Genomic DNA, 27,598 nt, shown 5'->3' with positions numbered 1-27,598 from the left:
TACAGCTGTGTTGGTGGTGGTGACTATAGCTGTGTGTTAGTGGTGGCTACAGCTGTTGTGTTAGTGGTGGCTATAGCTGTGTTAGTGGTGGCTACAGCTGTGTGTTGGTGGTGGTGACTATAGCTGTGTGTTGGTGGTGTGGCTATAGCTGTGTGTTAGTGGTGGTGACTACAGCTGTGTGTTGGTGGTGGCCGTGCTAGAAGGCGCACGAACGCAGCGCCGCTCCAGGTCCCGGAGTCTCCGTGGCTTGGAGGCGTTCGGGCGCGCCGCGTCACCGCCCCCCCCCCCCCGGGGGAGAGAGGGGGAGGGGGCAGCGGGGAGTGAATCTCCCCCCGACACGCGGGAGACAGAGAGGGAGACGGCGGGGAGAGAAGGCAGAGAGCGAGGCGCGTCTCGCGAGCTCTCCGTCTCGATCGCTGGGGAGTTTCAGTGCGGCGGCGGCGACTCGGGGCGACCCTGGCCGTGAGAGTTCACTCCCTGTCCCTGTCGCGCGCGTCTCGCTTCCACGCTGGTGTCCAGCACCCCCCACTCGCCTCCTCCCATTCGCTTGCCGGGGTGGGGTGGGGGGGCCAGTCTCTGGGTTAAACGAGAAGGGGCCACGAGCTGCTGCTGCTGCTGTACGGCCAGAGGGGCAGGGCTCGCTCTGTCTCCGTGCCTCGCTCGCCTCTGGGAATCCGCGCGACTCCGCGTGGCCGGACACGCGAGCGGCGCGCTGCGGCAGAGACGCGCGGAGAGCGACGGAGGCGGTCGAGGAGGGCAGTGGAAGAGAGAGAGAGACGGGGAGAGGAAGAGAGGTGCCATGAATCTCCCTCGCGCCGCTGCTGCTGCTGCTCGCCGCTCCGCGGGGGTGAAGCGCAATCAGCGATGGTGATCGGCGCGAAAAGCGAACAGCCCGGGACCTCCACTCGCAGTCGCAGCCAGCTGCACCAGCAGCAGCAGCAACACCAGCAGCACTTGCAGCCCCACCAACACCAGCAGCACCTGCAGCAGCACTTGCAGCAGCACCTACACCAGCAGCACCAGCAGCAGCACCAACACCAGCAGCAGCTGCAGCAGCAGTTTAAACATCAGCAGCAGCAGCTTCTTGGCGTCACGCTGGCACTGGGTCCGCCCGGCAGCGCTTCCCCACTGCGGGTGAGTCCACCCCGAGTGAGTCCACCCCGAGTGAGTCCACCCCGAATGAGTCCACCCCGAGCGAGTCCGCCCCGAGCGGGTCCACCCCGAGCGAGTCCACCCTGAGTGGGTCAACCCCGAGTGAGTCCACCCCGAGTGAGTCCACCCCGAGTGAGTCCACTCCGAGCGAGTCCACCCCGAGCGGGTCCACCCCGAGCGAGTCCACCCCGAGTGGGTCAACCCCGAGTGAGTCCACCCCGTGTCGGGCGGGGCCCACTCGGCCCGGGGTCGGCAGGGCCTGGCTCCATGCGCTCCCGCGCATCTCCTCCTTCCTCTCTCAAACCTCTACACTCATCCTCATCATCCTCCTCATCCTCCTCACTCCTTTCACTCCACCTCTCCCCGGTCCGTCTCTCCGGGGCAGTCTCGCAGAGTGGCCGTGTCGAGTGTGAGACGGAAGCACACGCATGTTGCACAACCGCTCCCATATACAAGCATGCGTATGTACACGCGGCCGTGATCTCACGCTGTGGTGCACGTGGACACGTGCACACCACGAGTACGCGTCCACGCGCAGGCGAGCAAGGTGTACCTGTCAATAAACCCGACAGGAGAGTTCAACTCGCGGTGCTGTAGTCAGTCCATCATTCATCCGAGGTCGATAAAACGAGTACTGTACCACTTTGTGGGACGTCAACAGCGCTTGTCCCAAAAGGCAGTCGTTTTCCTTCGCCGCAGAAATGTGGAATTTCCACCACTTCGGAAGCTAATGACCGCGTCACGCTCGAGTGAATGTACACGTGTACACGCACAGTGTACACCTGTGTTGCACACACAGGATAATCTATGAATGCTAATTGTTTTATTGCTTATGCCTAAAAGTATAGAAGATGGATATTATTCGCCACAAACTTTGCTTCTGTGACCAGGACTTTATGTGAAGGAATGACGCAAATGCACGCCACGTTTTCTCATTGGCAATAGGAACATTTCCGAATATCACTTCTGGTCACAAAAGCAAAGTTTGTGGGGAATAATAACAATAATAGCCATTCTCTGTACTTTTGAGGCATATGCAATAAGGAAATAACACTTACTACCCAGGAACAAAAAATAAAAAATGTTGTTACAGTGTTATCTGTTGTGTTTACTCTGGACCATGGACACGGCTAACATCGGTGGCGAGTGAAATTATAACCGGTTCCTGGGTCTCGCCTAGGTAGACTCGGCCATAAATGAGCACCCAGTGCCGGATATGAACATCAACGCTGGGAAGACAAAGGCGGCCGAGCGTGGTACTGGCCAGAGGGCCGCCTCGTGCGCCCTCCTCGCTAACAGCACTTGCCCCATCCGTCTGTGAAGGCTACACTGGGATGTCTTTGTGCGCGTGTATGTCTGCATGTTGTGTGTATGTATATATTCGTGTTGTGTGTGTGTGTATATATACGTGTGTAGTGTTGTGTGTGTGTAGTATTGTGTGTAGTGTTGTGTGTGTAGTGTTGTGTATGTGTAGTGTTGTGTGTGTGTAGTATTGTGTGTGTGTGTAGTATTGTGTGTGTGTAGTATTGTGTGTGTGTGTAGTATTGTGTGTGTGTAGTATTGTGTGTGTGTAGTATTGTGTGTGTTGAGTATTGTGTGTGTTGAGTATTGTGTGTGTTGAGTATTGTGTGTGTGTAGTATTGTGTGTGTAGTATTGTGTGTGTAGTATTGTGTGTGTGTAGTGTTGTGTGTGTGTGTAGTGTTGTGTGTGTGTGTAGTATTGTGTGTGTGTAGTATTGTGTGTGTGTAGTGTTGTGTGTGTGTAGTATTGTGTGTGTGTAGTGTTGTGTGTGTGTAGTATTGTGTGTGTAGTAGTGTGTGTGTGTAGTGTTGTGTGTGTGTAGTGTTGTGTGTGTGTGTAGTGTTGTGTGTGTGTGTAGTATTGTGTGTGTAGTATTGTGTGTGTGTAATATTGTGTGTGTGTAGTATTGTGTGTGTGTAGTATTGTGTGTGGGGGGGGGGGGGAGCGGTAGTGTAGTGGTTCGCGCGCTATGCTGCACTATGAACCCGGCGACCCGGGTTCGATTCCCGCTTATGGCCAACACCAGTGACGATTATCTGAACCGGTCCTGGGCCTCTTCTAGGTCGACTCAGCCTCAAATGAGCGCCTGGTGCGGTGTGTAAACATCGCCACTGAGGAGATAAAGGCGGTCGGGCGTGGTGCTGGCCACCCACCCACTCGTGTACCGTCCCGGCCTTCATGGGTGTTCGCTAACAGCACTTGCCCCAACAGTCTGTTAAGGCTATACGGGGGACCTTTGCATTTTGTGTCTCCGCGTGTGCGCGTGAATGTGTGTGTGCGTATACACATGGGGTCAAAAGTATTGGATAAGAGAAGAGATTAACATAGGCTCTCAATATAATAATACCCATAATTCTCATCACAAGTCTCCCAATGCACGTCATCAGCAGGTAGGTCTAAAACGAAAACTACATTAAATATAGTCAAACAATTATAGGGTCACTCGTTCACAAACTTTAAACAAATAATCTTCCTGGTAAATGTACCTCACAATTATACGCATGTGTTGCTGTTGTATGTTTGCTTAGAGGCTTACTGGCGAAACATTTGCTATTTATATATGTCCACATACATACACGTACAAGCTTTATTACAAACTTCACCTGTGCGTGTGTGTCCTTCTATGTGATGGGGAGCGGTGGTGCAGTGGTTAGCGCTACGCTGTGCTGTAAACCCGGTCACCCGGGTTCGATTCCCGCTCACGGCCAACACCGGTGGCGATTATCTGAACCGGTCCTGGGCCTCCCCTAGGTCGATTCAGCCTCAAATGAGTACCTGGTGCGGTGCGTAAACATCGGGCGATAGAGGCGGCCGGGCGTGGTGCTGGCCACCCACCCCCTCGTGTGCCGTGCCGGTCTTCATAGGCGCTAACAGCACTTGCCCCTACAGCCCGTCATTGGTATTGTGGGGGGGGGTAACGGAATTACGCAACCCATGCGTAATGAGACCACGATGAGACCAGGGCGAGGCGAGGCCGATGAGCCGGGCGTGGTGAACACCAACTCGGGACGTGCTCGAGCCGCAAACATCGGCTCGCACCCGGTGATGCCCTTCGCAAGTGTTTTATGTTGCACCCACGTGCGTACTTCCGTTACCGCGGGATTGACCGTCAACTACACGTGGCCGTGGTGGAGGGATGACTGCCTGCCGTGCCGTCACGATGAAGTCCCTGGGAAGGGACACCGGGCATTCTTAACTTGGCACGGATAGAATCGGGTCTGGAAGCGTCATCAATATGGTATGATGGGGTTGGTCCATACCCCCAGAAATGTAATAATTCGTGACCCCACCCAATTGTTTATCATTCCAAAACAAATATTTTAAAATGTTGACTTGGCCTCGGAAATTATTTTTCTTGCTGAGACTTTTTTAAAGAAGATCTCTGAATATAAATACGACATCAAACGACATTTTCGAGTGCATTACTTTTATGTCTTTTATTTTAATTTCCAAAGAGTGTGACGCCGAAGTCGACGTAAAGCGGGCACGTCCCGGACGCTCGCTGCCCCTCGCGGCCCCCGGGGGGCTGCCCACGGGGGCGGTGCTCGGCAGGGCGCGTACCGAGCGAGCGCCCTCGCGGCCTCGATGTGCCGTGGTGACGCACGAACTGAGCCACTATCGTGGCGTATCGGATAACCAAACACCACGGATACTAACATCGTTTATTTTAGTTTTTTATTTAAGTTTTTTTTTTATTTTACCAGGTAAGGCCCGCTGAGCTATCGGGCTCGTTTTCAGAAGCGACCTGAATATCACAAACGATAGCTCGACGAAGCGGCTGATGGCGTGGGGAATTATAGCCTCCAAACACGACAGAGATGGAGACACGCAAACTCCAAATATACAGCAGCAGGCGTCAGGGTCGGGATTGAACCCACGAACTCCTGTGTACCAGGCGAGGAAGTTAACATGTCGCCACCACTCTGTGTGAATGGGGGGGGAGTGGTGGCGTAGTGGTTAGCGCACTGCGCTCACAGTGGGCGGGCGAGAATCAGACCCGGGACCTCGACTGCGCTGTTCTGTTCGCAGTGCAGTCCTGCACTGTCCCGTAGGGTCAACCGACTCCAACATCCATCATCCCACAGAGCGCGGGCACGAATTCATCCAGCAGTAGATCGACAACGGTCTGTGAATCATTGTTTATTATTGCATCGTTCGCACACACAGTGGAGATTATCCCACGGCGTACAGACGGGGGGGGGGTACCGCACAAAAACGGAGGTGGCCCCCATATCCGCATCCTCGACGCCAACCTCCGCGAGGAGGGATCTGGCAGAAGGAAGGAAGCGACGGCGGCTGTGATCGGTGGTATCAGGTGGTGGCCTCTGCGCCGCGACCGTCAGAGTCTCCCCCGGACACCCCCACGAGCGTTGTTTGGGGGGGGTCACACTCGCGACCCCCCCCCCCCCCTCCATCTTCGGTGCTGTCGCCACCGCGAATGCGCGCAGGGCGAGGGTGGCTGCTGGTCGGAGACGAGAGAGCCCAGCGATGCGCACGGGGACACTGCACGTGCATCATTGTGACGTACACATCTCCTGGGAGGATGGGGGGGGGGGGGGGCGGTGGCGCAGTGGTTAGCGCACCGCGCTCTGAACCCGGCCACCTTCGATCGATACTCGGTCACGGCTCGCATCGAGGGGGGCGAGCGGCAACCCATCCCGGGCGGCCATCCTTCGCTAACCCCGCACTAACCGGCGTGGTGAAGTATGGTCGAACGGCCCCTCGGGCACACGTGGCATGGGGAGGCCTTCATCCAGCAGTGGATTGACAACGTGGCAGTGAAGCATTGACAGTCGTAGAGTCATTGTTAACTAAAAAAACAAACGGCGTGAGAAATGATTCGGGGAAAAAATATCCAAATCGCGGGATGCGACTCCTCTGACTCGAGTCTTGAGAGTGCGCGTGTTGTTATTATTATTACTATCATTGTTATTATTACTATCATTGTTATTAGTATTACTATCATTGTTATTATTATTACTATCATTGTTATTATTATTACTATCATTGTTATTATCATTGTTATTATTACTATCATTGTTTTTTCATTGTTGTTATTATTATTACAATCATTGTTATTAGCATTCTTATTATTCTTACTATCATTGTTATTATTATTACTATCATTGTTATAATCATTGTTATTATCATTGTTATTATTACTCTCATTGTTATTATCATTGTTATTATCATTGTTATTATCATTATGATTCTCATTGTTATTATCATTGTTATTATCATTGTCATTATCATTGTTATTATCATTATGATTATCATTGTTATTATTATTATCATTGTTATTATCATTATGATTATCATTGTTATTATTACTATCATTGTTATTATCATTGTTATTATTATTACAATCATTGTTATTACCATTGTTATTATTACTATCATTGTTATTATCATTGTTATTATTACAATCATTGTTATTAGCATTGTTATTATTACTATCATTGTTATTATCATTGTTATTATTATTACAATCATTGTTATTATTATTGTTATTATTACTATCATTGTTATTATAATTGTTATAATTTTTATTATCATTGTTGTTATCATTGTTAGCATTGTTGTTATCATTGTTATCATTGTTATTATCATTGTTATCATTGTTATTATCATTGTTATCATCATTGTTATTATCATTATAACTTAAGTTGCTGAGTAGGCAACTTGCATACACCTCGAAGCGAATTTACAAACAAAATAACAAACGTGGATTTGAATTTAAAAACTGAGAGCCAAGACGTCTTCGCACTCGCACTGCGGGTGGATAGTAAACTCTGGCAATTGTCCCCAGCGCCACGACCAGGCGCGGGTTTGTGCTTCTTCGCCGCTCATCAGCGAGTCTCGCCTCCGGCGCCTGCCGACAGAGTCGCCAGCGAGTGGTGAACGCCGCCGCCGCCGCCTGCGTTGAGTCGACGAACAGCGCCGTGTTGCATCGCAGCGCTATCGTCCAGAACCACACGTGGGTTCACGCGCGTGAACCCGCGCGTCAATGCAGTTCACGGATACCATCGGGTGGCATAACAACCGCCGCGGGTAATAAACTAACGACCATCGCCAACCTCCGTCTCACTTTGGGCCATCAGCCTTGAAAGCACAGCCAAGTTTTGTCGCGCGCGCAAAACGAACGTCGCGTCGATAGCCACTGCAGGTGTACGTCCCACGTGACCAGATGCATACAGACGCTGTCAAATGTTTCTTTAAACAAATACATCCTTAATTCGGGGTTTCCCCAACATTTTAAAAGTCCACACACACACCACACATACACACAACACACAGAACACACCACACATACAACACACATACACAACACACACACGCATACACAACATACACACAACATACACAACACACCACACATACACACAACACACATACACAACATACACACAACACACCACACATACAACACACACATACACAGATACGCACCACACATACAACACACACATGCACACATACGAGTGAAAAGTTCCCAAAGATAACGCGCTCGGAATTACATTGAGAGACGTAGAGTGGGAACGCGTGGATGAGCGAACACGCGCCAGTGAATGCCATCGTGCTTTTAAAAGGGGTGCTTGGGTAGAGAAGAAGGGATGGTGGTGGTGACGACTGCCGAGGAGGAGACGGAGCCGTCACATCGGCTCGCGTGCAGGCGCTGGGTAAGAAGCCTTCATCCAGCAGTGGATTGACCATGGCTAAAAATAAGGACGCTCAATATACTGTGTGTAGAGCCCACGTCTGTACACGCGAGCTCGTAACGCGCGCATCAATGCGCATGCACATTGATGAACACTCGCACACGAAGACGCCCCGCGCAGCCTTGCGCAGACTGATGGGGCAAAGCGCCGTGAGCGAGCATCGAGGCGGGTGATGCGGGCAAAACCCCCGCCCTGCCCGCCTTTGTCTCCCCAGCCCTTACCCACACGCGCGCGATCGCGCGAGGTCCGTGACTGCCGCGCGTGCACGTGCGGGGCAAGGGTCGCGATGCGCGTGAACCAATCGCGTGGACGCCTCCGCAATCGGTTGCTGGCAGGAGAGGGACGAACTCGACGTGGCGTTCGCTTCTCGGTCGGGTCGCGCAGACCCTCGGCCCAGCCGGTGCACACGGAGAGTCGCGTGGAGCCAGCTGCCGCATCACCCGTGGCCAAAGACAAATCCGGGTGCGTGAACACTCACACGCCTGTATATAAATACACACGCGTGTGTGTGCTGTGTGTGTGCTGTGTGTGTGTTTGGGGAGCGATAGTGTAGCGGTTAGCGCAAGGGCTGCGCTACCAACCCGGCGGCTCGCCCTCGATTCCCCGCTCGCGGCCACCAACACCCAGTGACGATTATCTGAAGCGGTCCTGGGCCTCCTCTAGGTCGACTCGGCCTCAAATGAGTACCCGGCGCGATGTGTAAACGTCGCCACTCGGGAGACAAAGGCGGTCGGGCATGGTGTGCCATGCCGGCCTTCATAGGTGCTCTCGAACAGCATTTGCCCCTACAGTCGGTGGTGAAGGCTCAGGGGGGGGGGGGGGTCTATATATGGATGCAGTATTCTCCGGGTTATGCGAACGCACTTTTTGTCTCCCTGCAAAACGTGGGTGGTGCGTCTTATACTCCGGTAGGTGTTGTGTTTTTTGTGTGTGACCATATTTGGCATAACAAACAAACCCCCTAATTAACTGTATACGCGTGTATATATACACACACACACCAACACCCACGTTGCGTAAGCTCGCGTTGCCTCGACGTGCGTACGTACGACGCAATTTACGCCGACAGTGGCGCATTGAAACGTTGAAGGTTTTCATCACCGACGAAGCGGCCAGGCGGAGCCGCAACTTGGAACAGCCTCCCACGGCACAACAGCGCCAAGAGGCGCGGTGTTGGCTATGCGTGGCCACTCGGGGCGGCTGAGCCGAGCGAGTGTTGGGGCGGATGGGGGGGCGCGCGTGCGGGCGAACTTCTTTCACGCCGTACACACGAAGCCAAGGGCGCTCGTCGGAGGTGCGGGGGGGGGGGGTTAAAGGGCGACGAACTGAACACAACAACAACACGCGGTTCGGAATGAGTCTCAATCTAGATGACGATAACGACGATAACGACGATGATGTCAAAGTGCCATCGCTCCAGTCGCTTACAAATATCGGAAGGGAAGAGCGTTCCAGACGGCCGCAGAAGCGCATCAGAACGACGATGCAGCGAGACTGCTGCCGGTTTCCACGAGACCCGAGTTGGATTCCCACTCACGGCCAACCCAGCGGTGACGACGAATATCTTGAACCGGGTCCTGGACCCCCCCCCCCCTTAGGTCGGCTCAGCCTTAAATGAGTGTAAATAAAACATCGGCACTGTGGGGAGACGAAGGCGACCGGGCGTGACTCTGGCCAGACTAATGCTCGTGCCGGCCTGAACACAGCGTTCGCGAATAGCAGTCGCCCCCAACAGCCTACTCAGGCTGTTGTGTAAGGAGTGCGGAATGGTGAATGTGTGTGTGTAGTGATGGCGATTGTGGGTGTGCATGTGCTTATCTAATTACGTTGATTGTGTGTTTGTGTAGTAATGTTAGTTGTGTGTGAGTGTGTGTAGTCATGTTAGTTGTGCGTGTGTGTAGTAATGTTAGTTGTGTGTGTAGTCATGTTAGTTGTGTGTGTAGTAGTGTTAGTTGTGTGTGTGTGTAGGAATGTTGTGTGTGTAGTAGTGTTAGTTGTGTGTGTAGTAATTTTAGTTATGTGTGTAGTAATGTTAGTTGTGTGTAGTAATGTTAGTTGTGTGTGTGTGTAGTAGTAATAGTTGTGTGTGTGTAGTAATGTTAGTTGTGTGTGTAGTAATGTTAGTTGTGTGTGTGTGTAGTAATGTTAGTTTTGTGTGTGTGTAGCAATGTTAGTTGTGTGTGTGTAGTAATGTTAGTTGTGTGTGTAGTAATGTTAGTTGTGTGTGTGTGTAGTAATGTTAGTTTTGTGTGTGTGTAGCAATGTTAGTTGTGTGTGTGTGTAGTAATGTTAGTTGTGTGTGAGTTTGTGTAGTAATGTTAGTTGTGTGTGTAGTAATGTTAGTTGTGTGAGTGTAGTAATGTTAGTTGTGTGTGTAGTAATGTTAGTTGTATGTGTGTGTAGTCATGTTAGTTGTGTGTGTGTAGGAATGTTGTGTGTGTGTAGTAATGTTAGTTGTGTGTGTAGTAATGTTAGTTGTGTGTGTAGTAGTGTTAGTTGTGTGTGTGTAGGAATGTTGTGTGTGTAGTAGTGTTAGTTGTGTGTGTAGTCATTTTAGTTGTGTGTAGTAATGTTAGTTGTGTGTGTGTAGTAGTATTAGTTGTGTGTGTGTGTGTAGTAATGTTAGTTGTGTGTGTGTAGTAATGTTAGTTGTGTGTGTAGTCATGTTAGTTGTGTGTGTGTGTAGTAATGTTAGTTGTGTGTAGTCATGTTAGTTGTGTGTGTGTAGGAATGTTGTGTGTGTTGTAATGTTAGTTGTGTGTGTAGTAATGTTAGTTGTGTGTGTAGTAGTGTTAGTTGTGTGTGTAGGAATGTTGTGTGTGTAGTAGTGTTAGTTGTGTGTGTAGTAATTTTAGTTGTGTGTGTAGTAATGTTAGTTGTGTGTGTGTAGTAGTATTAGTTGTGTGTGTGTGTAGTAGTAGTATTAGTTGTGTGTGTGTGTAGTAATGTTAGTTGTGTGTGTGTAGTAATGTTGTTGTATGTGTGGGTAGTAATGTTAGTTGTGTGTGTAGTCATGGTAGTTGTGTGTGTGTGTAGTAATGTTAGTTGTGTGTGTAGTCATGTTAGTTGTGTGTGTAGGAATGTTGTGTGTGTAGTAGTGTTAGTTGTGTGTGTAGTAATTTTAGTTGTGTGTGTAGTAATGTTAGTTGTGTGTAGTAGTATTAGTTGTGTGTGTGTGTAGTAATGTTAGTTGTGTGTGTAGTAATGTTAGTTGTGTGTGTGTAGTAGTATTAGTTGTGTGTGTGTGTAGTAATGTTAGTTGTGTGTGTAGTAATGTTAGTTGTATGTGTGTGTAGTAATGTTAGTTGTGTGTGTGTAGTCATGTTAGTTGTGTGTGTGTGTAGGAATGTTGTGTGTGTGTAGTAATGTTAGTTGTGTGTGTAGTAATGTTAGTTGTGTGTGTAGTAATGTTAGTTGTGTGTGTGTAGGAATGTTGTGTGTGTAGTAGTGTTAGTTGTCTGTGTAGTAATGTTAGTTGTGTGTGTGTAGTAATGTTAGTTGTGTGTATGTAGTAGTATTAGTTGTGTGTGTGTAGTAATGTTAGTTGTGTGTGTAGCAATGTTAGTTGTGTGTGTAGTAATGTAGGTGTGTGTAGTAATGTTAGTTGTGTGTGTGTGTAGTCTTGTTGTGTGTGTGTAGTAGTGTTAGTTGTGTGTGTGTGTAATAATGTTAGTTGTGTGTGTGTAGTAATGTTAGTTGTGTGTGGTGTGTGTGTGTAGTCATGTAGTTGTGTGTGTGTAGTAATGTTAGTTGTGTGTGTGTAGTAATGTTAGTTGTGTGTGTGTGTAGTAATGTTAGTTGTGTGTGTGTAGTAATGTTGGTTGTGTGTTTGTGAGTGTAGTAATGTTAGTTGTGAGTGTGTAGTAATGTTAGTTGTGAGTGTAGTCATGCTAGTTGTGTGAGTGTAGTAATGTTAGTTGTGTGTGTGTAGTAATGTTAGTTGTGTGTGTGTAGTAATGTTAGTTGTGTGTGTGTGTAGTAATGTTAGTTGTGTGTGTGTAGTAATGTTGGTTGTGTGTTTGTGAGTGTAGTAATGTTAGTTGTGAGTGTGTAGTAATGTTAGTTGTGAGTGTAGTCATGCTAGTTGTGTGAGTGTAGTAATGTTAGTTGTGTGTGTAGTAATGTTAGTTGTGTGAGTGTAGTAATGTTAGTTGTGTGTGTAGTAATGTTAGTTGTGTGTGTGTAGAAATGTTACTTGAGTGTGTGTAGTAATGTTAGTTGTGTGTGTGTGTAGTAATGTAAGGTGTGTGTGTGTAGTAATGTAGTAATGTGTGTTTGTAGTCATGTTAGTTGTGTGTGTAGTCATGTAAGGTGTGTGTGTGTAGTAATGCAAGGTGTGTGTAGTAATGTTCGTTGTGTGTGTGTAGTCATGTTGTGTGTGTAGTAATGTAGTTGTGTGTGTAGTAATGTTAGTTGTGTGTGTGAGTGTAGTAATGTTAGTTGTGTGTGTAGCCATGTTAGTTGTGTGTGTGTGTAGTAATGTAAGGTGTGTGTGTGTAGTAATGTTAGTTGTGTGTGTGTAGTCATGTTGTGTGTGAGTGTAGTAATGTTAGTTGTGTGTGTGTGTAGTCATGTTGTGTGTATAGTAATGTTAGTTGTGTGTGTGTAGTAATGTTAGTTGTGAGCGTAGTAATGTTAGTTGTGTGTGTGTAGTCATGTTGTGTGTGTAGTAATGTTAGTTGTGTGTGTGTATAGTAATGTTAGTTGTGTGTGTGTAGTAATGTTAGTTGTGAGTGTAGTAATGTTAGTTGTGTGAGTGTAGTTATGTTAGTTGTGTGTGTGGTCATGTGAGTTGTGTGTGTGTAGTAATGTTACTAGTGTGTGTGTGGTCATGTTGTGTCTGTTGTTGGGAGTGCTGGTGTAGTGTTTAGCGCGCACGCGGCCAACGTCAGCGTCGAACAACGGAACCGAACCTAATGCCCCAGGTCAACTCAACCATCGATGAGTGCCCAGCCACCTTTGTCTCCTGTGGGGAGACAAAGGTGGCTGGGCGTGATTCTTTCCACGTCGCCGCCTCGGCCCTTCATCGGTGCTCGGTCACAGTACTTGCCCCAACAGTCTATGCAGGCTACACGGGGGATCTTTACACGTGTGTGTGGTGTGTTTGTGCGCACACACACACACCACACACACACGTGTATGTATGTGTGTGCACCTACTCAAGCCTGCATCGTGCCCCGACTGTCGTGGGACAGAGAGAGGTTGTTGGTCTCAGAGAACAAGATGCAAGCAGCAGGATCCTTTGTGTCGAAACACGAGCCAATGAAAGAATAAAAACAAAGCCAATTGTTACATCGGTCTCCCAAGACCGTCCCTTTTGTGCAAGCGCGTCCGTCGTGATGGCGCGCGTGCGTATCAGCGCTGCGGGAGACAAAGGCGGCCGGGCGTGCTGCTGGACACCCATCCCCTCGTGTGCCACAGTGACGGCCGTTCACGGGCGCTGCTCCTCGCTACTCACACAGCACTTGCCCCTCGCTACTCACACAGCACTTGCCCCTCGCTACTCACACAGCACTTGCCCCTCGCTACTCACACAGCACTTGCCCCTCGCTACTCACACAGCACTTGCCCCTCGCTACTCGCACAGCACCTTCCCCTCGCTACTCACACAGCACTTGCCCCTCGCTACTCACTCAGCACTTGCCCCCTCGCTGCTCACACAGCACTTGCCCCTCGCTACTCACACAGCACTTGCCCCTCGCTACTCACACAGCACTTGCCCCTCGCTACTCACTCAGCACTTGCCCCTCGCTGCTCACACAGCACTTGCCCCTCGCTACTCACACAGCACTTGCCCCCTCGCTGCTCACACAGCACTTGCCCCCTCGGTACTCACACAGCACTTGCCCCTCGCTACTCACACAGCACTTGCCCCTCGATGCTCACACAGCACTTGCCCCTCGCTACTCACACAGCACTTGCCCCTCGCTACTCACACAGCACTTGCCCCTCGCTGCTCACACAGCACTTGCCCCCTCGCTGCTCACACAGCACTTGCCCCTCGCTACTCACTCAGCACTTGCCCCTCGCTGCTCACACAGCACTTGCCCCCTCGCTGCTCACACAGCACTTGCCCCCTCGCTACTCACACAGCACTTGCCCCTCGCTACTCACACAGCACTTGCCCCTCGATGCTCACACAGCACTTGCCCCTCGCTACTCACACAGCACTTGCCCCTCGCTACTCACACAGCACTTGCCCCTCGATGCTCACACAGCACTTGCCCCTCGCTACTCACACAGCACTTGCCCCTCGCTTCTCACACAGCACTTGCCCCTCGCTACTCACACAGCACTTGCCCCTCGCTACTCACACAGCACTTGCCCCAACAATCTGTCACAGGCTACACGGGGGGTCTTTGTCTTTGAGTACGGATGCAACGTGTGGATATGCAGCTGGCCGCCCAACAATTAAATGTCTTAAAAGTCTATAAAAGGTTTTAAATACTGTATGTATGTTCAACTTATTTCGCACCGTACGTATCCAACCGTGTGCTCTACAATATAAGCGCCGTGTTAAGCATACACGCACCTGTATAAAGCGAATTTATTAAATACGTCAATGTGCTTGTGATTGGGTTGACTCGCCACCTGTGATTGGGTTGACTCGCCACCGGAGGTAATTTACGTGAACGGATGAGCGGTGGACAACGTGGTGAGCTCGCTCTGTGTGGGGGTGGTGGAGCCCTCGGGATCCGCGTTCCGGGATAACGGGGAGGGCCTTCATCCAGCGGTGGATAAATAAATAATCTGTCAATTCGTGGTAATTAATTATCACCGTCGCACGTGCACTCTGCAACTTCGCAGTGCGGATGGAGCGTCGCGGTTAGCGCGCTGCGCTAGGAACCTGGCGACTCGAGTTCCATTCCAAATCACGGCCAACACATGTGACGACGATGATCTGAATCGGTCCTGGGCCTCCCATAGGTCGACTCAGCCTCAAATGAGTATCTGGTACGGTGTGTAAACATCGCCACTGGGGAGACAAAGGCGACCGGGCGTGGTGCTGGCAAACCACCCCCTCGTGCGCCGTGCCGGCCTTCATAGGTGCTCGCTAACAGCACGTGCCCCTACAGACTGCTAAGGCTACACGGGAGGATCTTTGTCTGCACTGTGAGCTCTTCACTGTGAACGGGGCACGTGGGTGACACGGGGGGTGTGTGTACTCACGCGCTACACGTACACACACACATAGTACATTACACACACACATTACACACACTACACACACCACACACACACACATTACACACACCACACACCACACATGACACACACACACATCACACACATTACACACATTCAACACACATTCAACACATACACACTACACACACCACACACACACCACACATTCAACACACACATTACACACTACACACACACATTAGACACACACATTACACACACATTGGACACACATTGCAAGCAAGTGACGGAAAAAGTATTGACTTTAATTTACATTTATCTTGCCCGTTAATTAGCTGATAAACAAACTCTGAAGCTTCAATTAACACCCGCACGGAGTCGCCACACAGAGAGAGAGAGACAATGAGAGCTGAGACAAACTAAACACAATGAGAGCTCACACTCACAAAGATAACAAACAAAGATCCCCCATATAGCCTTAACAGACTGTAGGGGCAAGTGTTGTTAGCAAGCACCCATGAAGGCCGGCACGGTACACGAGGGGGTGGGTGGCCAGCACCACGCCCGACCGCCTTTGTCTCCCTAGTGGCAATGTTTACACACCGCACCAGGTACTCATTTGAGGCTGAGTCGACCTAGGGGATGCCCGGGACCGGTTCAGATAATCGTCACTGGTGTTGGCCGTGAGCGTGAATCGAACCTGGGTCGCCGGGTTTATAGCGCAGCGTATATAAACTTATATGTGTATAAGTTTATATATGTGTATACGTTTATATATGTGTATAAGTTTATATATGTGTGGGGAGCGGTAATCTATTGGTTAGCGTACGGCCACCTGGACCAGTGACGATTATCTGAACCGGTTGCTCGCCCTCACCAAACGTTCACCCTTCCGCGCATTGACGAGCGAGGTGAAGTATGGCCAAACAACTCCCCAAGACTTACCTGCCATGGCGAGAGACCTGCATCCAGCAGTGGACTAACCTGGGCTGCTGACGATCATATAATAGCAGTCGGTGCATTGCCTCGTGATGCCGGCAGTGATGCACAAGTACAAATAACTGCAACAAGAAATCAACACGTTCGTCAAATAGCACTCCTTAAAAAAGGAACGTATATAACATGCGACGTTTCGGGCAATGGCCCTTCTTCATCCACCTACACCGTGCATTACCTGCACACTACCTAACACACCTGTACAGCACTGAGTGGGAGACTCGCCACAGAGTACACACGGACACACCCGCAAGGCGAGATATCAGTACTGTCGTGGCAAAGACCAGCCTGTTGGGGCAAGTGCTGTTAGAGAGCGCCTATGAAGGCCGACACGACACACGAGGGGGTGGGTGGCCAACACCACGCACGGCCGCCTTTGTCTCCCCAGTGGCGATGTTTTACACACCGCGACAGATACTCATTTGAGGCTGAGTCGACCTAGGGGGAGGCCCAGGACCGGTTCAATAATCGTTGCGTTATTCACTGCGCTACCGCTTCTTACACACACGGATAAAGACACGGACACACACAACCACCACACACACAACAACCACACACACAACCACCACACACACAACCACCACACACACACAACCACCACACACACACAACCACCACACAACCACCACACACACAACCACCCCACACAACCACCACACACACACAACCACCACAAACACAACCACCACACACACAACCACCACATACACAACCACCACACACACACAACCACCACACACACACAACCACCACCACACACACACAACCACCACACACACAACCACCACACACACACACACAACCACCGCACACACAACCACCGCACACACAACCACCACACACACAACCACCACACACACAACCACCACACACAACCACCACATACGACGACTCAACAGCTGCGAGTACAGTCGTGACAACTTAAACAGTGACAACTTAAACAGTGAACCCGTCTGTTCCACCGTTCGTCAAATAAACGCGATGCAAATCTTGAGCCGTCAGCCTCACGAACCATCCGGGACAATGCTTCGCACCTGCATCGTTTTCAATGCACGCGCCACAACGGCGTATAAAGCCATCTCTGTACAATAACATCTCTGTACAATAACATCTCTGTATCATCTCTGTCCACGTGGATATGCGCGTAGTGTCCACGCGCGCATGGGGCGAAGCGGGGGCCCCCAGTTCGTTAGTGGGACGAGTGCGGAGTGGCGTTTCCTTCTCCTGTTTTTAAAATCCCGAATCAAAGCGTGGTCGTGTCAAATCGAAACATCTCCTCTTACAACAACAACAAAAAACTCGCGGTGTCTCTCTGGGGCAAGCCACCACGATTGCGCCGTGCGCTACGGAGGACGCCTCGTTCGGCCAGCTGACTGTCACTCGACATGCATCATGTGGGTGCCGCGGTGGCGAGATGTTAACTACCCGCCTGGTGTACAGGAGGACGTGGGTTCGATACAGGAGGAAGTGCGTTCGATCCCCACCAGGACGCCTGCTGCAGTATATTTGGATATTTGCGTCTCTCTCCCCGTGGTCGCGTGGATTTTTCTCCGGGTCCTCCGGTTTTTCCCTCCACATCTGGATTGAACGTCACGCGTTTAGAGTCTTTGGCTCCGATACATTTCCACCCGATAATCCGCTTCATCGAGCTAACATTTGGGTCGTTTCTAAAAAAAATAGCTACATTGCTCAGTGGGCCTTACCTGCTAAAATAAAATAAATAAAAATAGTTTTATATTTTATCTGGCGATGCTGCTGGTGCGTTGGCAGCGATGCACAGCACAGCCAACAACTCGAAGTCGATTGTCAAAGTAAAAGTTACCCATCGATCTGTGGGCCTCCAAATCCAATGGTGACACGGCCAGCGCACAGACACGACAGCAATGAGAGTTAATAAACGCGATATGAAATATTAAAACAATATGAATAAATACTCTTTGGTTCTTTCGGTAAAGTCACGCAGGTAGAAAATAAAATACGTCACGACGTTTCGGGCGCAACACAAGCGGACGGATACCTACAGTCACGAAAGCTTAAAATCAATATAAATAAATTACAACCCAACGACCATACAAAACAATGACGTACATTCGCAGCTTGTATTCTTTTCACCTCGATAACGTCTGTTCAAAAGAGTTCAGAGATGGCAGAGTGGAGATCCCTAGAGCAGAGAGCCCGGTTGTCTACACAACTTTGGAGCAGCAGCAGCAGCAGCTCCATAAAACGCTTGTAAATCAAGTTGCGTAGGAAATCTCGATACAGTATATATATTCCTTGGTCTTACAAGGGATATACATGTGTGTGAATATATTACATGTGTGTGTGTATATTACATGTGTGTGTATATATTACATGTGTGTATATATTACATGTGTGTATATATTACATGTGTGTATATATTACGTGTATATATTACATGTGTGTATATATTACATGTATATATATATATTACATGTGTGTATATATATTACATGTGTGTGTATATATTACATGTGTGTATATATTACATGTGTGTATATATTACATGTGTGTATATAATAGGCAACGTTTCCGGGCCAAAGCGTGCTATGCAGAAGGGCCATTCCCTGAACCGTCGTAGCCCATTAAATGTTTTTCATGTCAAGGCGGCCAGCTGTATCGGTACTCGTCGGCGTCGTTCTGCAGAATGTGTGCGATGCACGTGGTTACTTCGCCTTGTGTCTTATAACGCTTTGTGTCCAACTTTTGTACCCGTGCGTTACTGGGAGGGGGGCCTTGCCGACAACATCTGTACGTACGTGCGGTGTGATGTACGTGCGGTGTGTTGTACGTGCGGTGTGTTGAACTTCTTTCGCACCGCATGTAGCCAACCGCGCTAATCGGCAGCTCACCAGCAATTGATTCAAGCAAGCCTGACTGCTGATGAGGACCCGCGTGTCAAAACGGGGCCGTGGAACAGATGGGTTGCGTTAAGAAGATATATCTGTGTATATATTTATATATTAATATTTATTATTTATATATTAATATTTCTGTTGTATGTGAAGCAGACGTGTGCTGTCCGTCCGGGCTTGGCACGTTGATGATTCCACCTGTGATGGCATGGACTCGGTCACGTGTGTGGCTCACTGTCCAATCACAACTCACTCGGTGCCACGTGCATTCATTCGCCACAATGCAGCGCGTGCGCCGATCCATCGTCGATTTGTTTTCATTTGTTGTGCATTTTCTAATGGATTATAGAGGCACTTGTTTGATTTGGAAAAATATATATTAGGCACCCGGCCGCCTTTGTCTCCCATGTGCTAATAATTAATATGCCGCATCAGTGACTCATTCAAGGCTTGGGTCGACATCTGGGAGGCCTAAACGCGCTTCAGATATTCGCCACCGATGTTGGCCGCCAGGGTAAATTCAACTCAACAAGTCACCGGGCTCGGAGCGCAGTGCGCGGATGTGTCTACGTGTACACTGCACACGTGTACTGTGCCTGCAAGGGTTGTTATTGGGCAAGTGCCGTTCGCGAGCGCCTATTGTAAACGCCGGCACCGCGCACGAGGTATAACGTCCCGGGCACGCCTTGTGGATGGAGGGGCACGCCTTGTATTATGCACTGTATGTTGAACTTCTTTCGCACCGTACTAATTGCAGGTGCGGGGGAAGGACAACAAACTAAACACAATAACAAGGAGTTCTAAAGAAATTAGTTTTCAATCTCGGTTATTAAAAGTGCATAGCTCCAGTGGCTCCCTAATAACAGGGAAGTAAAAATGTGCAGATGTGAGGGAGGGACAAAGTACAGCGTGGTCCAGATGTCCTGTTCCCCCCCCCCAATTAATTGACCTCGAAAACTTGTTTCCTTTGCATATTAATTTGTTTTAAATAAACCTCACAAAATGTTTACTTTGTTTTAGATAATTAAATGGGGGGGGGGGGGTGTTCACAAGACACCTGGACCCATCCCGTACATGCCGGTGCGATGTTACAATACGTGCGACAGAGACCCCGCCCCAGGGCTATGATGAGTTCAACCCCCAGGGCTATGATGAGTTCAACCCCGAGGGCTATGATGAGTTCAACCCCCAGGGCTATGATGAGTTCAACCCCCCAGGGCTATGATGAGTTCAACCCCCAGGGCTATGATGAGTTCAACCCCCAGGGCTATGATGAGTTCAACCCCCAGGGCAATGATGAGTTCAACCCCCAGGGCAATGATGAGTTCAATCCCCAGGGCTATGATGAGTTCAACCCCCAGGGCTATGATGAGTTCAACCCCCAGGGCTATGATGAGTTCAACCCCTGTCTGTGGTTGTTCCCCTACTCGCGATTCCCGCAGTAACCGACTTCGATAAAGCGAATCGAGCATCGCCTATTCACGCCGTGGTGTAGATGTGCGTCGTGAGCTTAATCGATTACGTCGACGATTCGTTGCACCCCATATTACCGATTGAATTTCGTGGTGTCGCTCGCGACGCACGCAACATTGACAAAGATTCCCCACGTAGCAGCTAACAACAGACTGTTGGGGCAAGTGCTGTTCGCGAGCAACAATGTAGGGCGGAACAACACACAAGGGGGTGGGTGGCCAGCACCACGTCCGGCCGCCTTTGTCTTCCCAGTGGCGATGTTATCACACCGCTACACCAGGTACTCATTTGAGGCTGAGTCGACCTAGGGGAGGCCCAGGACCGCTTCAGATAATCGTCACCGGTGTTGGTCGTGAGCGGGAATCGAACCCGGATCGCCGGGTTCGTAACGCAGCGTAGCGCTGACCGCTACACTACCGCTCCCCACATATATACACACACAGTATACACATTATACATATATACACACATTGTACACATATACACATAGAAATGATGTACAAATACACATTATACACATATACACATACATATATACACATTATACATATATACACATTATACACATATACACATACAAATAATATACAAATACACATTATACACGTATACACATACATATATACACATTATAAATATATACACATACACATACATATATACACATCCACATATACACAGTATACATATTATACACAAAAACACATATACACATACATAAATACAGATACATATATACACATTATACACATATACATGTATAAACTCAAACACACACATTATACTGGTTATACACATATATACACTCACGCACATCGTACAGTGGTGCACGAAGCACAGATAACACATATAAAGTAGTGTGTGACGTTTCGGGCAACATGACGTTTTTTGCGTTTCATCTGAAAGCCACCAGCGTCATTGACGAATGTGGTGAGGCTTTTTTTTGTATGACAAACATCCGAATGCAGAACCGTCCTGAAAATAATCCCGAGACCCAAGGTAAGCTTTACTGATAAGGGGCACATTTGCGTGAAGGCCGGAATGTTTGTTTGGTTCCGTTACGCACTCGGAAATGTTGAATCAAGTGCTTAATTGGCGACTCACACGTGGATACCCATCTCTCACCCCATCTCTCACCCCCATCTCTCACCCCCCATTTCTTACCCCCATCTCTCACCCCCATCTCTCACCCCCCATCTCTTACCCCATCTCTTACCCCCCCATCTCTTACTCCCATCTCTCACCCCCATCTCTTTACCCCCCATCTCTTACACCCATCTCTTACCCCATCTCTTACCCCATCTTTCACCCCATCTCTTACCCCCCATCTCTTATCCCCATCTCTTACCCCCCATCTCTTACCCCCCATCTCTTACCCCCCATCTCTTACACCCATCTCTTACCACATCTCTTACCCCATCTTTCACCCCATCTCTTACCCCCCATCTCTTACCCCCATCTCTTACCCCCCATCTCTCACCCCCATTCTTACCCCATCTCTTACCCCCATCTCTCACCCCCATCTCTTACCCCCCATCTCTTACCCCCATCTCTCACCCCATCTCTCACCCCCCATCTCTTACCTCATCTCTTACCCCCATCTCTTACCCCCATCTCTTACCCCCATCTCTTACTTGCCATCTCTCACCCCATCTCTTACCCCCATCTCTTACCCCCCATCTCTCACCCCCATCTCTCACCCCCATCTCTTACCCCCATGTCTTATCCCCCATCTCTCACCCCATCTCTTACCCCATCTCTTACCCCCCATCTCTCACCCCCATCTCTTACCCCCCATCTCTCACCCCCATCTCTCACCCCATCTCTCACTCCCATCTCTTACCCCATCTCTCACCCCATCTCTTACCCCCATCTCTCACCCCCATCTCTTACCCCCATCTCTCACCCCCATCTCTCACCCCATCTCTCACTCCCATCTCTTACCCCATCTCTCACCCCCATCTCTCACCCCCCATCTCTTACCCCCATCTCTCACCCCCATCTCGAGATACCCATCTCTCCCCCCATCTCTTACCCCATCTCTACCCCCCATCTCTTACCCCATCTCTTACCCCCCATCTCTTACCCCCCATCTCTCACCCCCATCTCTTACCCCATCTCTTACCCCCATCTCTTACCCCATCTCTTACCCCCCATCTCTTACCCCCATCTCTCACCCCCATCTCTCACCCCCATCTCTTACCCCCATCTTACCCACATCTCTCACCCCATCTCTTACCCCATCTCTTACCCCCATCTCTTACCCCCCATCTCTTACCCCCATCATCTCTTACCCCCATCTCTTACCCCCCCCCCCCATCTCTTACCCCCGTCTCTCACCCCATCTCTTACCCCCCATCTCTTACCCCATCCTTACCTGCCATCTCTTACCCCCATCTCTTACCCCCCATCTCTTACCCCCCATCTCTTACCCCCATCTCTTACCCCCCCCCCATCTCTTACCCCCGTCTCTCACCCCATCTCTTACCCCCCATCTCTTACCCCATCTCTTACCTGCCATCTCTTACCCCCATCTCTCACCCCCATCTCTTACCCCCCATCTCTCACCCCCATCTCTCACCCCATCTCTCACTCCCATCTCTTACCCCATCTCTCACCCCCATCTCTCACCCTCATCTCTTACCCCCATCTCTCACCCCCATCTCTTACCCCCCATCTCTTACCCCCCATCTCTCACCCCCATCTCTCACCCCATCTCTCACCCCATCTCTCACTCCATCTCTTACCCCCATCTCTTACCCCCATCTCTTACCCCCCATCTCTCACCCCCATCTCTCACCCCCATCTCTTACCCCATCTCTCACCCCCATCTCTTACCCCCCATCTCTTACCCCCCATCTCTCACCCCCATCTCTCACCCCCATCTCTTATCCCCATCTCTCACCCCATATCTTACCCCCCATCTCTTACCCCCATCTCTCACCCCATCTCTCACCCATCTCTTACCCCCCATCTCTTACCCCATCTCTCACCCCCATCTCTCACCCCCATCTCTTACCCCATGCTCTCACCCCATCTCTCACCCCATCTCTCACTCCCATCTCTACCCCATCTCTCACCCCCATCTCTCACCCTCATCTCTTACCCCCATCTCTCACCCCCATCTCTTACCCCCCATCGCTCACCCCCATCTCTCACCCCATCTCTCACCCCATCTCTCACTCCCATCTCTTACCCCCATCTCTTACCCCATCTCTTATCCCCCATCTCTCACCCCCATCTCTCACCCCCATCTCTTACCCCCATCTCTCACCCCCATCTCTTACCCCCCATCTCTTACCCCCATCTCTCACCCCCATCTCTCACCCCCATCTCTTATCCCCATCTCTCACCCCATATCTTACCCCCCATCTCTTACCCCATCTCTCACCCCATCTCTTACCCCCCCATCTCTTACCCCATCTCTCACCCTCATCTCTTACCCCCATCTCTCACCCCCATCTCTTACCCCCATCTCTCACCCCCATCTCTCACCCCCATCTCTCACCCCATCTCTCACCCCCCATCTCTTACCCCCCATCTTCCCCATCTCTCACCCCCATCTCTTACCCCCCCATCTCTTACCCCCCATCTCTCACCCCCATCTCTCACCCCCATCTCTTATCCCCATCTCTCACCCCATATCTTACCCCCCATCTCTTACCCCCATCTCTCACCCCATCTCTCACTCCCATCTCTTACCCCCATCTCTTACCCCCATCTCTCACCCCCATCTCTTACCCCCCATCTCTCACCCCCATCTCTCACCCCCATCTCTTACCCCCATCTCTCACCCCCATCTCTCACCCCCCATCTCTTACCCCCCATCTCTTACCCCCATCTCTTACCCCCCATCTCTTCACCCCCATCTCTTACCCCCCATCTCTTACCCCATCTCTTACCTTGCCATCTCCTTACCCCCATCTCTTAGCTCCATCTCTTACCCCCCATCTCTCACCCCCATCTCTCACCCCATCTCTCACTCCCATCTCTTACCCCATCTCTCACCCCCATCTCTTACCCCCATCTCTCACCCCCATCTCTTACCCCCCATCTCTCACCCCCATCTCTCACCCCATCTCTCACTCCCATCTCTTACCCCATCTCTCACCCCCATCTCTCACCCCCATCTCTTACCCCCCATCTCTCACCCCCATCTCTCACCCCCATCTCTCACCCCATCTCTTACCCCCCATCTCTCACCCCCATCTCTCACCCCATCTCTTACCCCCATCTCTCACCCCCATCTCTCACCCCATCTCTCACTCCCATCTCTTACCCCATCTCTTACCCCCCATCTCTTACCCCCATCTCTTACCCCATCTCTTACCCCCCATCTCTCACCCCATCTCTTACCCCCATCTCTTACCCCCATCTCTTACCCCATCTCTTACCCCCCATCTCTTACCCCCATCTCTTACCCCATCTCTCACCCCCCATCTCTCACCCCCATCTCTTACCCCCATCTCTCACCCCATCTCTTACCCCCCATCTCTTACCCCCATCTCTTACCCCCATCTCTTACCCCCATCTCTTACCCCCATCTCTTACCCCCATCTCTCACCCCATCTCTCACTCCCATCTCTTACCCCCATCTCTTACCCCCATCTCTCACCCCCATCTCTCACCCCCATCTCTCACCCCCATCTCTTACCCCCCATCTCTTACCTGCCATCTCTTACCCCCATCTCTTAGCTCCATCTCTTACCCCCCATCTCTCACCCCCATCTCTCACCCCATCTCTCACTCCCATCTCTTACCCCATCTCTCACCCCCATCTCTTACCCCCATCTCTCTCCCCCATTCCTCACCCCCATCTCTTACCCCCCATCTCTCACCCCCATCTCTCACCCCATCTCTCACTCCCATCTCTTACCCCATCTCTCACCCCCATCTCTTACCCCCATCTCTCACCCCCATCTCTTACCCCCCATCTCTCACCCCCATCTCTCACCCCCATCTCTCACCCCATCTCTTACCCCCCATCTCTCACCCCCATCTCTCACCCCATCTCTCACTCCCATCTCTTACCCCCATCTCTTACCCCCCATCTCTTACCCCCATCTCTTACCCCCATCTCTCACCCCCATCTCTCACCCCCATCTCTTACCCCCATCTCTCACCCCATCTCTTACCCCCCATCTCTTACCCCCATCTCTTACCCCCATCTCTTACCCCCATCTCTTACCCCCATCTCTTACCCCCATCTCTCACCCCATCTCTCACTCCCATCTCTTACCCCCATCTCTCACCCCCATCTCTTACCCCCCATCTCTCACCCCCATCTCTTACCCCATCTCTTACACCATCTCTTACCTCCAGCGCTCATCTCTGAGACAGCGTGCACGCTACACAGCTACCCGCACGATCTTGCGGCTACTCAGCTCCCTTATGGGTAGGGACCGATGTCTGCGAGCTCCTATCACGGCCGCGTGCGCGTATCTGAGTGCGTGCGGTCCGCATGGGGAGCGAGGGGTGGCGGTGGTGTCAGCGGTTCGCTCGCTGCGCTGCGATTCCCGGCCAGCGGCGTCACTGAACCTGTCCCGGTGGGGACTTCCCTCAAGTCGACTCAGCCTGAAGCGAGCGCCTTGGTCGCTGCGTCAGCGTGCGCAGCCCGGGCGGAGGCAGTGGCGGACGGGGGGATTGTCCATTAAGCGCGCGTGTGATGGCCCATGAGACCCCCCACTTGCAAACAAGTTCGTGACAAACGAGACCCCGTCTCTCGCTCTCTCTGGGTGCACGGAAACACAGTCAGCAGGCGTGGCGCTACTAATTACAAACTCGCCGACTAACCCAAGCCAATCCGCGCAGGGAGCCTCTCCCAATTCGTGCGCGAAAATTGGACGCGCGCAAAAGAATGCGCGCGTCAATCTTCCTCTGCCGCACGCGTGAACGAACCCCGGGGGCAGGCGCCGGGCACCGTCGGTGGCACGGCGCGCCGACTCTCGTCACCGGCTCCGCCGCTCGTGGAAGTTTCCGCGGTCGCGGTTCGTGCCGTGAGAAGCGGTCCCCGGTGTATAGGGGGTGGGTGGGTGGGGGGGTTTGCACCGCGTGTCGGATCGGCGTCGATGTCCGACGTTTTCTCTTCTTCTTGTATTATTTTTGTTACATTTCATTTCGCGCCACGCCACCGGTCGCGAAGAAGCCCCCACGCAGCGCGCGGCGCGAGTGAATGCCGGACGCCGTGACGCGACGAGCACGCGGAAAGATCCCGGGACGAACACTTCCCGTCGATCGGTCGACGGGAAGTGTTCGTCACGACCGGCACGGACTACGCTCGCGGTACGGACGCGGAATCGCAGTCACCGGCGCACCGCAAAGGCAGCCTCCGAGGCGACTCCATCCCGGGCGGCAGCGACGGCAGATGCCGCGATCGAGCTCAGTCATCGATAGAGACGTCAAGACGTAAACATATATAATGCTCACCACACGCTCCCCCCCCCCTCGTCCCCTGCATTCCCACCCCAGACCCCTCCTTGATCCAACCCCCTCCTCTCGCCTTGGGGCTTCAACAGAAGAAGAATAAAATCGCTGCGGATCTCAAAACCCTCGTGGGCCCTCCCCTCCCTGCAGCCAACGCCACCAGCGACCCCCCCCCCCCCGCTCCCCCGCGGGGTAATTATGCGGCCGCTAATTGAATAACAGTCGGGGCTTTTGTTCTCGTTAATTACTGCCAAACACTCAGCTCGTTAAAGCGTTTGCCTCCTCGATCACGGGGGGTGCTGGGGGTGCCGCTGTACGAATCGGAGTGGGAAGCATCTGGACTGGAGGAATCCCTCTCCCCTGGTGCAACAGAGAGCAACCACCCAGCCCCCCACAACCTTACACCACCACCAGGATCCACCACCAACACCAAACATAAACATCCCCCGTGTAGCCTGTAACAGACTGTAGGGGCAAGTGCTGTTTAGCGAGCGCCTATGAAGGCCGGCACGGCACACGAGGGGTTGTGTGTGGCCAGCACCACGCCCGGCCGCCTTCGTCTCTCCAGTGGCGATGTTTACTACAAACAACAAAGCTGGGTCGACGGATTGTTTTGACCCAGGACCGGTTCAGGTAATCGTCACCGGTGTTGGTGGTGGCCGTGAGCGTGAATTGAACTCGAGTCGCCGGGTTCGTAGCGCAGCGTAGCGCTAACCGCTGCACCACCGCTCCACCACCCTCACCGCAAATCCCAAAACTCAGAACTCCATTCTCATTCGCACGCCCCCCGC

General features: G+C 51.3%; 1 protein-coding gene across 1 annotated transcript in view; it reads left to right on the top strand.

Annotated features, from left to right (window-relative positions):
* Window positions 1–334: 334 nt before the first annotated feature.
* The window catches only part of LOC103091753 (homeobox protein otx5-A), a 54,743-nt gene continuing 27,479 nt past the window's right edge, over window positions 335–27,598 (top strand). The window contains exon 1 of the mRNA XM_032948423.2: window positions 335–1,134. The gene's annotated coding sequence lies outside the window, so the exon portion shown is untranslated. The remainder of the gene's footprint in view (window positions 1,135–27,598) is intronic.

Source organism: Petromyzon marinus, chromosome 6 (assembly GCF_048934315.1).
Source record: "Petromyzon marinus isolate PM22_M1 ecotype Great Lakes invasive population chromosome 6, UKy_Petmar_22M1.pri1.0, whole genome shotgun sequence".
Classification (NCBI taxonomy): Eukaryota; Metazoa; Chordata; class Hyperoartia; order Petromyzontiformes; family Petromyzontidae; genus Petromyzon; species Petromyzon marinus.
This window is presented reverse-complemented; position numbering and strand designations above follow the sequence as displayed.